The following is a 14661-nucleotide window of genomic DNA, read 5'->3' on the forward strand; positions in this document are numbered from 1 at the left end:
TGAAGTGATTTTAGAAATATATATGTTATACGGCAAATCATATAAAACTAAAGTTACTGAATATTCTTGCATTTTTTCCGACTTTATCTACAATCCTGGTGCACTTGTCTCACAACCAAATACAAATATAGTTTTAGTACAATATTATATTGGTCAGTGATTTTTTAGTACCTGCACTCTCTCTGTGTTGTCTTACACTCTGCATGGTTATGCAATTGATCTGTGACCAAATCTGCAGGAAATTATAGCAGTGATATTTCTATTAATACAATATCATTTTATCCTATTATCCTGTTATCTTCCTTCTCTGGCTAAACTTTGACATTTTCATGCAACAGACTTTAGCATTCAGACAAGATTTCCCCATGTTTCTCAAAATACACAGCCCGTGTTGAAATACACTGTGAGCAGGGCCACTTTAAGTTAGATGTCTCATTAATTACCCGCTTTATTCTCAGGTTACCCCCTCCCCCCCACACACACATAAAAAAAACAAACAAAAAAAACACCCAGCACGCCCCTGCGGGCGGTTTATCCTTCAAGCTCGGGTCCTCTACCAGAGGCCTGGGAGCTTGAGGGTCCTGCGCAGTATCTTAGCTGTTCCCAGGACTGTGCTCTTCTGGACAGAGATCTCCGATGTTATTCCCGGGATCTGCTGGAGCCACTCGCCTAGCTTGGGAGTCACTGCACCTAGTGCTCCGATTACCAGGGGGACCACCGTTACCTTCACCCTCCACATCCTCTCGAGCTCTTCTCTGAGCCCTTGGTATTTCTCCAGCTTCTCGTGTTCCTTCTTCCTGATATTGCTGTCATTCGGAACCGCTACATCGATCACTACAGCCGTCTTCTTCTGTTTGTCTACCACCACTATGTCCGGTTGGTTAGCCACCACCATTTTGTCCGTCTGTATCTGGAAGTCCCACAGGATCTTAGCTCGGTCATTCTCCACCACCCTTGGGGGCATCTCCCATTTTGACCTCGGGACTTCCAGGTTATACTCGGCACAGATGTTCCTGTACACTATGCCGGCCACTTGGTTATGGCGTTCCATGTATGCCTTGCCTGCTAGCATCTTGCACCCTGCTGTTATGTGCTGGATTGTCTCTGGGGCATCTTTACACAGCCTGCACCTGGGGTCTTGCCTGGTGTGATAGACCCCAGCCTCTATGGATCTTGTACTCAGAGCTTGTTCTTGTGCTGCCATGATTAGTGCCTCTGTGCTGTCTTTCAGTCCAGCTTTGTCCAGCCACTGGTAGGATTTCTGGATATCAGCCACCTCCTCTATCTGCCGGTGGTACATATATATATATATATATATATATATATATATATATACAGTGTTGGGGAGTAACGGAATACATGTACCGCCGTTACGTATTTAAAATACAAAATCCGAGTAACTGTATTCCGTTACAGTTACCGTTTAAAAAGGTGGTATTCAGAATACAGTTACTTTGTTGAAATAAATGGATTACACTGCGGTACTTTCCTGTTTCATCTTGTCGCGGGTCAGGACTGTTTGGGTTTTGTTTGACAGCTACGTTCTGTTGTTCCAGGCGGCAGCGTTATCGTTGCCATGGTTACAGGGCGACGCGCTCTCTCTCTCTGCGACTGTGTGTTTCCTGGGTGAGAGAGCGCCTTTTCGTTGTATTTGTGCTAAGCTAACAGGCAGAATGCTACAAGCATAGCTCTAAAGAATGTAGCATCATGGGCAGTGTAGTCCGTGTTGCAGGGAGAATGGACTGCCATACACGTTATGGGTCTGTGAGCGCGAGGAGGGAGAAAAAGGGGAGTGGAAAGGTACGAGTTGTCATCGAGGAAAAACGGGAGCTGGAAGCATGTAAATATAATAATAATCACTTCAGCCAAGAAGAGTGCCTGACGAGCCCAGTTGTAAGTACGCTATTAAGACTCGACTGTACACCGTGTTCGTGTTTTCCTCCGAAACAATAAGTTCCGTTGGAGCAGCCTTTCAACGCCTCTCTCTGGCTCTCGCAAGAAAAGTTGACCCACACAACAAAGTAAAGCTAGTTTTCGGCTACGAGCCGACAGGGACCCCGCCGTATTAGTCAGAGGTCCCTTTACTACAGTTCGGAGTCGCGGACTTTCAGTAATAGTAATAAATCACACAGCAATAGTACATTCACGTTGTTGTAAAAAGCATGATAATATATTAAGTAATCCAAAGTATTCAGAATACGTTACTGTCATTGAGTAACGTAACGGAATACGTTACAGAAAAAATTTTGGGGCATGTAATCTGTATTCTGTAATGGAATACATTTTAAAAGTAACCTTCCCAACACTGTATATATATATATATATATATATATATATATATATATATATATATATATATATCCATAGGTCCCTCATCCTATTCCCTGAGGCTGTACGCTAAGCGGAAGGAAGGGGGCCGGGGACTGGTGAGTGTCAGCACCACAGTCCAGGATGAGACAAGGAACATCCAAGAATACATTGGGAAGATGGCCCCAACTGACCGAGTGCTCAGTGAATACCTCAGGCAGCAGAAACCCAAGAAAGAGGAGGGAGACGAGGAACCATCATGGAAGGACAGGCCCCTGCACGGTATGTACCACCGGCAGATAGAGGAGGTGGCTGATATCCAGAAATCCTACCAGTGGCTGGACAAAGCTGGACTGAAAGACAGCACAGAGGCACTAATCATGGCAGCACAAGAACAAGCTCTGAGTACAAGATCCATAGAGGCTGGGGTCTATCACACCAGGCAAGACCCCAGGTGCAGGCTGTGTAAAGATGCCCCAGAGACTATCCAGCACATAACAGCAGGGTGCAAGATGCTAGCAGGCAAGGCATACATGGAACGCCATAACCAAGTGGCCGGCATAGTGTACAGGAACATCTGTGCCGAGTATAACCTAGAAGTCCCGAGGTCAAAATGGGAGATGCCCCCAAGGGTGGTGGAGAATGACCGAGCTAAGATCCTGTGGGACTTCCAGATACAGACGGACAAAATGGTGGTGGCTAACCAACCGGACATAGTGGTGGTAGACAAACAGAAGAAGACGGCCGTAGTGATCGATGTAGCGGTTCCGAATGACAGCAATATCAGGAAGAAGGAACACGAGAAGCTGGAGAAATACCAAGGGCTCAGAGAAGAGCTCGAGAGGATGTGGAGGGTGAAGGTAACGGTGGTCCCCGTGGTAATCGGAGCACTAGGTGCGGTGACTCCCAAGCTAGGCGAGTGGCTCCAGCAGATCCCGGGAAAAACATCGGAGATCTCTGTCCAGAAGAGCGCAGTCCTGGGAACAGCTAAGATACTGCGCAGGACCCTCAAGCTCCCAGGCCTCTGGTAGAGGACCCGAGCTTGAAGGATAAACTGCCCGCAGGGGCGTGCTGGGTGTTTTTTTTTTTTTTTTATATATATATATAGTAAATGCTGCACTCATGGCACCCCCGAGACATTTTGTTATAAAGCTAGCTCATCTATTAGCAAACAATTTTTTGAACAAACATTAGGTTTCTCAGAGTAGCTACTTTAATAATGTTGAACAACATTATTAAATGAGTGTTCTAATATTTGACTACAATAGTAATGCAAGCTCAAAGTATAAAGGCAGCAGTGCAACTTCAGCACCATGGACAGTGCCAAAATTGCACTGGTAATAATTGCTGTATGCAGCTCAAAGCAGAGGGACATCTGATACAATACATATGAATTATTTTTGATATATTTTCTATAAGTATTGACTGACAGCTCATAAGAAGACCTGCACCGTCCTGTGTAGATGTGTATTGTGAGTGCTTGACAGTTTATGTAGAGTTTTTATCATAGTTGGACTTCAGCTTTGTCAATTTTTTAACCCAGTACACCTGAACCCATAAACCATTCTGACCCACCCACAGGACCTGCAATTTATGGCATTACTAAAAAATATCTCCTCAAATTGAGTAGCTTGTTGTAAACCTTTCTGCTTTTAGAAATGTTGTTTGGACTTTCACTCATCACTAAGGATTCATTAATCTGTGGACACTGAATAATAGGTGCACTTTTGACACTTTTGACAATTGTGCACACTAACAAAAAAAACCCATAATAATTATATATTATGCTATCCTGTACCTACAAGAGGGCCCAAGAGGTCCTGACATTGTCATGTAACCTAAATCAAAATCTGTTAGTTATTGTTAAATTGCATATATTACATATACATATAGATATATGCAGCACTGAATTGAAAATCACTGGTTTTTCTGCTATGACAACTTTGTGTTTGTTATAAATTGACCTCCACAATTGCAGCTTTTTGTTTCAATCCCAAAATAAATGCTGCCTGCCATCATCAGCAACTGAGGTATGTTTCTGATCACCATTTCCATCAGTATTTTCAATAATAAATGCAATAATAGCCTAACTGTAATCTGATGTCAGTGTCACAAATTATGGGTTGCTTCTCTGATAACTGAGATGACATAGCTATTGGCTCAGACAATGCCATAGTAAATACAGTGGGGCAAAAAAGTATTTAGTCAGCCACCGATTGTGCAAGTTCCCCCACCTAAAATGATGACAGAGGTCAGTAATTTGCACCAGAGGTACACTTCAACTGTGAGAGACAGAATGTGAAAAATAAATCCATGAATCCACATGGTAGGATTTGTAAAGAATTTATTCGTAAATTAGGGTGGAAAATAAGTATTTGGTCAATAACAAAAATACAACTCAATACTTTGTAACATAACCTTTGTTGGCAATAACAGAGGTCAAACGTTTACTATAGGTCTTTACCACACTGTAAACCCGAACAAGTTGACTGAACTTAAAACTTTTGTGGAAACTGATTACCTCAAAAGATTTAAGTACAAAAACTCATATCTTCTAAGTATGGGGTACTCAAAATTTGTATTTATTGTTAACCTAAAAATTTTAAATTATATTTTATATTTTATTAATTGAGCTTTACTCAAAGACTGTATACTTTAATTTCAATATTTTTGTGTTTCTTGTAGTTTATTATTTTGATGCAACACAATGCAATTATATTACAACCTAAACTCAAATTATCTGATTATTAATTAAAAGATATTTATGTTGTGAGTGTAGACTACTAAAAAAAAAAAAAGTACGGAAATTCAGTTACTTTACATTTTGTTTATTTAACATTTTTTCATGAAAATTTAAAAACATCACAAATGTTTTTATAAAACAACTAACATGGACATCGGCACCATAAAGTGAGCATTATAAATTCTGTGTAGAACATTTATCTTTTTATAAACTCACAAAGGACGACATCAGTCCTAATTGCATCTTTCTCAAAATACACAAAAATGCAAAACAAAAAGTCAAATACTAATCACTTTTTTTTAAATAGAAATGAAAAACATTTTTTTAAAATGGGTACAAAGACGATCAGCTTCCAAATAACCAGATAAGGCAGTCAAGTATAGGAAAATTAGGTAAACTGATGGAGTTAAATCCACCCAAAGCCTGTAGTAAACTTAAAGTGCTTCAAACAAAGTGCTCAGTAACAGAGTGCGTGTCCTAACAAACATTGCCTTATATTCCTTAAGAGCATGTAGGCAGGGGTTTCAGGGGTTTGCCGTCATCAAGCCCCATGAAGATATTTTGGACTAAGGCAAATGTGTGAACCAGCTTCCTGGGGTAGTCTAAATGCAGAGCATAGATCAAGCCAAACAATAAAGCAAATGCATTTGCAAATCTGGGAATATCACGCATCACCTAGTCGCCTTTCACCAAAACAGCCATGCTTGAGGAAGTAAAATGGACTGGACTGGGAAGCGCCGTCGGTAACCACTGTGAGAAGGGCAACTGGAGTGTCAATGAGGGTCGACTCATCCAATGCGTCCGCCTGGAATAGACACAGTATCAATGGTAAATGGCCTGTATTTGTATAGCGCTTTACACATTCAGTCATCCAGACATTCACACCCATTCACACACTGGTGATGGCAGCTACATTGTAGCCACAGCCACCCTGGGGCGCACTGACCACCACCAGTAGGCAACGGGTGAAGTGTCTTGCCCAAGGACACAACGACCGAGACTGTCGGAGCCAGGGCTCGAACCGGCAACCTTCTGATTACAAGGCGAACTCCCAACTCTTGAGCCACGATCGCCCCAATTAAATAAGTAAGGTTGGTTTGAGAGAATGTGACAAGCATGACCTGTAATCTAGCAAAACATTCAGCAGTGTAGTGGGTTACTTTGTAACGAGTTAGGGTACTCTACTTTTTTTGAAAAATGTACATTAATGTGTTAGCTTCTTGCATTACATAATTTGTATTTTTATTATTTTTCCAAAAAAAAATGTAATTTTTTATTTCATGACTTTATCTCAAAAAGAAACTAAATCTTGACTTCAGCCTGGTTTTTGGGCCACCTGCAGCATAGCCATAGTGCTGTGATACGCCTGTGCCCTGCTCCTGACCTGTGTGTGTGTGGGTTTTCTACAGAGAGGGTATTTTGTTTGTACAATTTGGTAGCTGCTAGGGTATTAAATTGTATTTAAAAAAATCCATAGCATTTTATCTTACTGGCAGAATTTAAGTAATGCAAAAATACACTTACATTACATGTCTAAAAGAATTCTGGGTCCTCCTCCCGCAGGTATACAGGAAGGGCACGAAGTACTGCAGTGCGTTTCACGTTGATATCAGGCGCCTCCTAAAAAGGGAAAAGAAAAGTTCATTTAACGCAAAGTTTTCAGGTGTCATTCTTTGGGGAGAATACATGTTTATGAAACTGCATGACATCAGACTACTAAATTTTGGAGACTTTTCTTTTAAGATACAACCTTTCTGTCTCTTGTGACAGAGAGTATGTTTCTTAATCATTTGACAAAAACCGTACACAGTATTTTAAAATAGTGTTCTCCAGATCAGAGCTGTGATTTATATAGAACATGGGGTTCAAAGCAAGGAAAAATTGTGTGTTTATCAGTGAAACTTTTAATTTGTGTTAATTTTATCATTATCAATATATGAAATCTTCACCTTAAGGGACTTAATGAATGGTTTCTTCAATAGATCTTTCAACTCACCTGTGTTTACTGTCTCCACCTGAAATTAATTGCAGTCTGAATTTTTTCTTCTTCTGTCTTTTTGTCTTTGGCCTTCAGCCTTGGAAGAAAAAGTAAAAATATTGAAAACCTTATCAGCACACTAAATATACAACACCTTGCTATATTTCAATTGTTTTAGATAGAAGTTGCCACTGCTAGCTAAGTCACTTTTGAATGATGCTAATGAGAAGAAAAAAAAACAAAACCTGCCGAACAATGAGGCTGCTGTTGTAAAAACGCCAACTTTCTTGCGTTGGCAAGGGGTCGTTAAAATATCACTAAGACCCTTTCTTTATGTGTGATTCTTCGTAAAACTGTGTTTTAATCGGTTAAAACTGTAAAACTGACGACATAATCTATGTTTGAAAAAGAGCGCGAACAACCGCGAACAACTATTCACCACCTGGGTCTGTGCTTTTTAACACAACAGCGCATTCGAAAACAAGTTATTGGCTGCAACATATTAATATACTTGCTTTTTTACGGAAAAAATAAACATAACGAAGGTTCCGTTTTACTTACAAGTTTCTCCAAATGTGTTCTCCAGTCGCTCGAGAAGGGCAGCCATATTGAACAGAATTTTCTGTCAACGTCGTTCAGGTTAGAGAGAAGAGAGAAGACGTCATGACGTCATGACGTCCACATGCGGAGCTCGGAAAAAAACATTTACTCAAAAATCATAATTAAGAAAGCAGTATTTACTCTTAACTTCTAAGCCATGTACAATTATAACTGTTTGAATCGTTAACCGAACAGAAAAGTTTTAAGTTGTTTCAACTTTGTGAGGAATTTTAATTGTTATATCCACAAACTTTATAAGTCAGGTAGACTGTTGGGGTTTACAGTGCAGGTTTGCACACACAGTAGCTGGTATTTTGGCCCATTCCTCCATGCAGATCTTCTCGAGAGCAGTGATGTTTTGGGGCTGTTGCCGAGCAACACGGACTTTCAACTCCCGCCACAGATTTTCTATGGGGTTGAGGTCTGGAGACTGGCTAGGCCACTCCAGGACTTTCAAATGCTTCTTACGGAGCCACTCCTTTGTTGCCTGGGTGGTGTGTTTTGGATCATTGTCATGTTGGAAGACCCAGCCTCGTTTCATCTTCAAAGTTCTCACTGATGGAAGGAGGTTTTGGCTCAAAATCTCACGATACATGGCCCCATTCATTCTGTCCTTAACACGGATCAGTCGTCCTGTCCCCTTGGCAGAAAAACAGCCCCATAGCATGATGTTTCCACCCCCATGCTTCACAGTAGGTATGGTGTTCTTGGGATGCAACTCAGTATTCTTCTTCCTCCAAACACGACGAGTTGAGTTCATACCAAAAAGTTCTACTTTGGTTTCATCTGACCACATGGCATTCTCCCAATCCTCTGCTGTATCATCCATGTGCTCTCTGGCAAACTTCAGACGGGCCTGGACATGCACTGGCTTCAGCAGCGGAACACGTCTGGCACTGCGGGATTTGATTCCCTGCCGTTGTAGTGTGTTACTGATGGTGACCTTTGTTACTTTGGTCCCAGCTCTCTGCAGGTCATTCACCAGGTCCCCCCGTGTGGTTCTGGGATCTTTGCTCACCGTTCTCATGATCATTTTGACCCCACGGGATGAGATCTTGCGTGGAGCCCCAGATCGAGGGAGATTATCAGTGGTCTTGTATGTCTTCCATTTTCTGATGATTGCTCCCACAGTTGATTTTTTCACACCAAGCTGCTTGCCTATTGTAGATTCACTCTTCCCAGTCTGGTGCAGGTCTACAATACTTTTCCTGGTGTCCTTCGAAAGCTCTTTGGTCTTGGCCATGGCGGAGTTTGGAGTCTGACTGTTTGAGGCTGTGGACAGGTGTCTTTTATACAGATGATGAGTTCAAACAGGTGCCATTCATACAGGTAACGAGTGGGGGACAGAAAAGCTTCTTACAGAAGATGTTACAGGTCTGTGAGAGCCAGAGATTTTCCTTGTTTGAGGTGACCAAATACTTATTTTCCACCCTAATTTACGAATAAATTCTTTACAAATCCTACCATGTGGATTCATGGATTTTTTTTTCACATTCTGTCTCTCACAGTTGAAGTGTACCTCTGGTGCAAATTACTGACCTCTGTCATCATTTTAAGTGGGGGAACTTGTACAATCGGTGGCTGACTAAATACTTTTTTGCCCCACTGTACTTTGTGACATACTGATGAAGAAAGAGTACAGTACAGTACAATTAGTATGGTAAGTTTGATCTCTACAGTAGATTGTATCTGACCCTGGTTATGAGATCACACACATCTGGAATCCCTCCTGATTTTGTCTCTTTTCTTCTATTATATCTTCCCCCCCCCCCCCCCCCCCCCCCTTTATTTCGCCTTAGTTTACCATAAATTAGATTTATTTACTGTTATGTAAAAATGAAAACAAAAATACAAACAAAAAAGAAAAATGCAAGAAGATGAAGGGCACATTACAGTGGTATGTAATTCCATGAAATAAAAGGTCACCTCACCTCCCATTCATGTGAAAGCAGTGTCCTCCTGGTCACAAAAAAGAAAAAGAGGGAGAAAAACGGGATTAGATTAAAAAAAAAAAATTAAACGCAATCAGGTAACCTTGTATTGTTTCTTCTCAAAATTTGATAACAACAAATAAGATCAACTTTATTCTGTTGGCCTTCACAACCTATTTGGGCATCTTCTAGTTTCTAAGCACCTTGTTTACTCACAGGCTTGTTATGTGACTTTGTTCCTGACAAAAGGGAGTGTGAAGCATAACTTTTGATTAGGTTTGTTGCCAAATGCCATGGGCAACACTGGCATTGGTATCTGGCAACAAATGTGTCGTTCATGAAACTGTGTGTTTTATGAACTACACATTGGAAAAGACAATCACACTGTGATTAAAAATCCATTCATATACAGCTGCACAAAATTAACCTTATGCTGGGCAGACACTGTGCGATTTTTTCAGTCGCGCGATTCAGCTCCTGCTCAAACTGTACGATTGACTCGCAGGGGTTAGAATTTCATAGGTCACGATGCAGGGTCTCACACTATACGGCCCGATGCTCTGATTCGACCTGAGTGCTCACACTGTGCCTCCATAAAATGAAGGTTATAACAGAAATTCTGTCGCTCTCTCTCTCTGTCTTTCACTCACACAGACACACCACCACCATCAACTTTGCTAAATTGCTAATGAAAAACATTGATCAGGCAGCTGTGATTGAGCAGCAGTGTAGATCCAACTATTTTCATGGTTGTTGTGTCGTGATAATTTTGTGAGGCCACATCGAAAAGGCTCGGATGAGCTTTCCAAAGTTCTACAAGTTGTGCCTCCATCGCTTGTGTCCAGATCACACGCTGCACTGCCGTGCTGCGCCGTCTTTTTCGCTGACATTTGTGTTTGCGCGTGCGCAGTGTGACAAACTGCGGTGACACCCTCACAAATCCTCGCGACCAAGCAATTGATGATCGGGAGCTGGTCGTGAGGTGTTAATCGCGTCTCGTTACCCCACGTATACTACACGATGCACGACGCACGATGAAGGCCAAAATCGGGCCGATCGCCAAAACGGTCGCACGCCTCAAAAATCGGCTCAAAATGGGCCAAAAATCGCACAGTGTAAGCCCAGCATTACACTATCAAGCAACCTCAGTGAGAACCAGACCATAAAATATATTCCTGATAGGTGGACATGAATTTAAAACAAGGAAAATACTAAAAAAAATCTAAATTTTAGTTGTGTTAGAAAGACTTAACCTCGTGAAACTTCAACTCGTGTTTGGAATATAATTTTAAGTTCTTTTGTTATTTTTGAGTAGCTGGACATGTATAAGTACAAAAAGTTAAACATTATCTTTAAACAGAAAGTGTTTATTTTGTTTGCTTGTTTTTTTAATTCTAGTACACTAGAGTCGTGTAATTGTCATCCACATGAAAGTGACAGTAACAGAATTAGGATATGTGGGTCAAAAGTAGTGGTTTTATAAGTATTGCCAAAAGTATTCACTTGTCTGCCTTCAACTCTTCTGAGTGTGTTTATGGGAACTTTTGACCATTCTTCCAAAAGTGCATTAGTAAGGTCAGATACTGATGTTGACTGAGAAGGCTGGCTCACAGTCTTTGCTCTGGTGGGTTGAAGTCAGAACTCTGTGCAGTCGAGTCAAGTTCTACAAAAAACTGTTTCATCCATGTCTTTATTGACCTTGCTTTGTGGAGTGGTGCGAGTCATGATGAAATGATTAGAAACCCATACTTGTCCATCGCAATGCCACACGAACATGTGTGATTTGTCACTCCAGAGAACACGTCCCCACTGCTCTAGAGTCCAGTAGCGGGGTGCACACCAGTGCATCCGGTGCTTTGCATTGTGCTTGGTGATGCAGCCATGGAAGTGATTAAAATTCAATGATTTGGATGTGTTAGGGAATACTTTTTGGAAATATAGTGTAGGTGTATTGGCATCTGAGTATACTGGTGCTCTTGCTCTTTGCGGTGTGTTTTTGGGGTGACTGATATTATTTGCTTCTCTTAATGCTCGTATTCTTAATAGTCCAAAAAGAAGTAGGTGGTATTTGTCCTCTGAACGTTTTCTAGCATCTGTTTGCACAACTTTTTCTACTTAATGCTTTATTCACTTTTCTTCTGGAAACAGCTTTTAACCTATTTTCCATTTTACTGTGCAAATCCTTCTATCAATCTATCAGCCTTACTAACCTAACAAACCATTTATTCATCCATAGTGTATGCTCTAATACATTATATCTTACTTCTGGGAAAAAAACTAATCTGATGGAAAGACTAAGCTATGATTTCTGTGTCTCACATGAGCAGTGATGCGGTTTTATAGTTCCCCTGGCACTGAGCGGAACATTTAAAAGGCATGGCTCAAATGTGCTTAGCACACTTTATTACCCATCTGCAAACAGCTTAAGTGTGCTAAGCAGCACATCCTTGAGTTAGTAATGTTCACAGGCATACTGAAAGATGAGGGCAATTAGCCCTGAGGAGCATACATCGGTAGCACAGAAGCAAACAATGCAAAGCTTTTATTTAAACTAAGGGCTGGAACAAAACTTTGCAGTCCTACATTAAGAGCTGCACATAACACTGAGGCTTAATAGCGAGAGCACCTGAACTGTGATAATGGAGCTGTAATTATAACTGCACAGTGGATGGAATTTCTATACTAGTGCAAATGGTTTCTAATTACCTACTGCCACATGGTAATTGCAGCATGATTACTGGCCTAATATTTTATCCCCAATACATGTAATTAAAGTGTTATTTGATTATAATAGTTGTAATGAAAAATAACATGATTTTAATGTATATGGCTTTGCTGAAGCAAAAGGGGAATAATTCTAATGGTATATTTTACTATCACTGTATGACTTAGAGCCACAATGACTCACTGTCATAATCATTACAGCATGGCTATCACTTGGAAGAGAACTCTATCACTGCAAAATAAATTCTTGTCAGACTGTTCAGGTCAACATAGTGTAAGGTCAGTTCAAACGGATTTTGTTGAGGACAGGTAAGTGGTACAGATATGAAAGCAAGTTTGACGGATGCTGTGGGAAATAAACACAGACAGTTATGACAGGTTGGTTACAGTACATGTGCCATAGGTGTCCTGCTGTCAATCAGCCACTCCAGTGCTGTTGCTAAGTGATTAGGGGATGTACAACCTGCCTGCAGGCAATAAAAATACCAAAGCAGTTGCAGCTGTGGGAGTGTTTGTGCAGTTAGTTATTGTTTCTAACAAGCAGCAGATGTCTGTTTTTCCTTTGCTTAATCTGAGTTTTCAGTCCAGTTTTCTCAGAATAGCTACTTTAAAGTGTCCTCGTGCAGAAGATGAGTAATGCTTTACACAATCTGACTTCAGTTCAAAGTTTGAAGGTCATAAAAATGTTGTTGAGTTTCAAGTAATAATTTGCAGGATTTATGATGGTGAACTTTTAGGAAAGTTTTCCTGCATCCAAAAGGACAGTGCATCTCTCACTCCAAAGTTAAAGCAACCTGCTTTTAACATGAGTCTATCAGTATAATTTCATGTTCTCAGCACATACTTTGATGCAGTAATTTCAGTGTTTTTCAGCTGGTATTTTTAGACCTATAGTTAGATAAACTGTCTGAACTCACAAGGTTCAGTCCCAATGTCCTTCCTAATCCCCAACTACTGAACCCTCACACACTTTAATTAACATCACATGCTTGTTCAACAAAAGTACAGGGGGTGCAATGAGGGTGTGAGGGCTAGAAATGCTTTATAAGAATTGATACAATTCTTTGTAACATCACATTACCTGGGCAGAGGGGACTTTATGTGGAAAGTAAACATAAGCTTATATTTGCATCAATGTATTACATTCAGAAATATGGACAGCTTATATAGTTTGTGAGAAGGCCCTCAAGCTTTTACTGATTTCACAGTGAAACATACTACTTCAGACAGAAAGTGTATAAGTACCAAAGCATCTGGGCATCTGAGGTTCAACGTAATATTTTAGAATATATTTTATTATAAATGCGATAGATGTAGTATAATCTCAACCACTTTCTAAATCATTTCTTGACCAACTGTGTAATTTGTAGTCCATTTTTACGTAGAATATTAATTATATGACAAACTATGAACACTTAGGACATTGAGGTGGAACAATAGGCCACCAAGACCTTAATTTGTGTTGTAAATATTTTTTGGTTATCATTGTTACCACATTAGTTGGTCTATGGACTTTAATTAAGTATATCAGGAGGGTTTTTTTTTCCTTCCCGCTGTTTTATCATAGGAGGTCATCTGATTGTTGGGAATTTCTCTCTATTTGATGCTATAAATAACATTGAAGTCTATTGAATTCAACTGAATAGAACTAAATTGAACTGAATTGAATTGAATATTTCACATATTTATATAGTCAGCATGATTCACTTTTGCACAATCTCAGTCTTGCCGTTGATTGGAAGACAAAACTCAATAAACCTACTCACATGTTGCAAAACGTGCATCTCTACAACCTTTTTTCTTAAGTTTTCTTGTGCATTCATATAACACAATGATATTTTCTGTACATCCAAGGGCATATCATTGCAGGAAAATGCTGATAGCTAATTTGTCATGTTCTTAGTGATGAAAACACAAGTATAGGCTGCTTTACCTCAGGCTGAAAGCCACACCTAATTAACAGACTCCAGGGAAATGGGAAATATACCTTGATACATACATATTCCAGAGCTATCAAATACGTGACTGTAATGCGAGTGAAAACCACCCGTTTGAAAAAAAAGGACTTGCAATTACAATTCTTTAAAGAGAAATTTTAAAAAATAAACCCTTTTAAAGCTGTTTTGCAGCTTGATTTAAATTCTTAGGTGTCAAAACCACACCAACAAACCCCAAAATCTGTCTGTACTTTCTTTAGTTTGAGTTATCATGCAACAACAATAATGTAATTGTTTCATTTTATTTTAAGAAACAAACTAAAGGCAGTAGATTCAAAGAAAGTTGGAAAAAAAAACTAACAACACACACATTTAATAAACTAATGCATCAAATGATTTGTATTTCTTGTATGACAGCATGGAGTTTACCCTAATGTTGGA

General features: G+C 40.1%; 1 long non-coding RNA gene across 1 annotated transcript; it reads right to left on the reverse strand.

The window, feature by feature from the left end:
- Window positions 1-5119: 5119 nt before the first annotated feature.
- Window positions 5120-7650, reverse strand: LOC147338648 (uncharacterized). The gene is made up of 4 exons (XR_015130191.1): window positions 7590-7650; window positions 7047-7125; window positions 6575-6670; window positions 5120-5855 (listed from the first exon to the last, which is right to left on the reverse strand). It is a non-coding gene; the product is annotated as an uncharacterized LOC147338648 (long non-coding RNA).
- Between the last annotated feature and the right edge of the window lie 7011 nt (window positions 7651-14661).

The sequence above is a fragment of the Aulonocara sp. 'chitande type north' Nkhata Bay genome, linkage group LG1 (genome assembly GCF_057382095.1).
Source record: "Aulonocara sp. 'chitande type north' Nkhata Bay isolate Kocher_YH1m ecotype deep benthic linkage group LG1, A_spYH_male_GT1.1, whole genome shotgun sequence".
Lineage (NCBI taxonomy): Eukaryota > Metazoa > Chordata > Actinopteri > Cichliformes > Cichlidae > Aulonocara > Aulonocara sp. 'chitande type north' Nkhata Bay.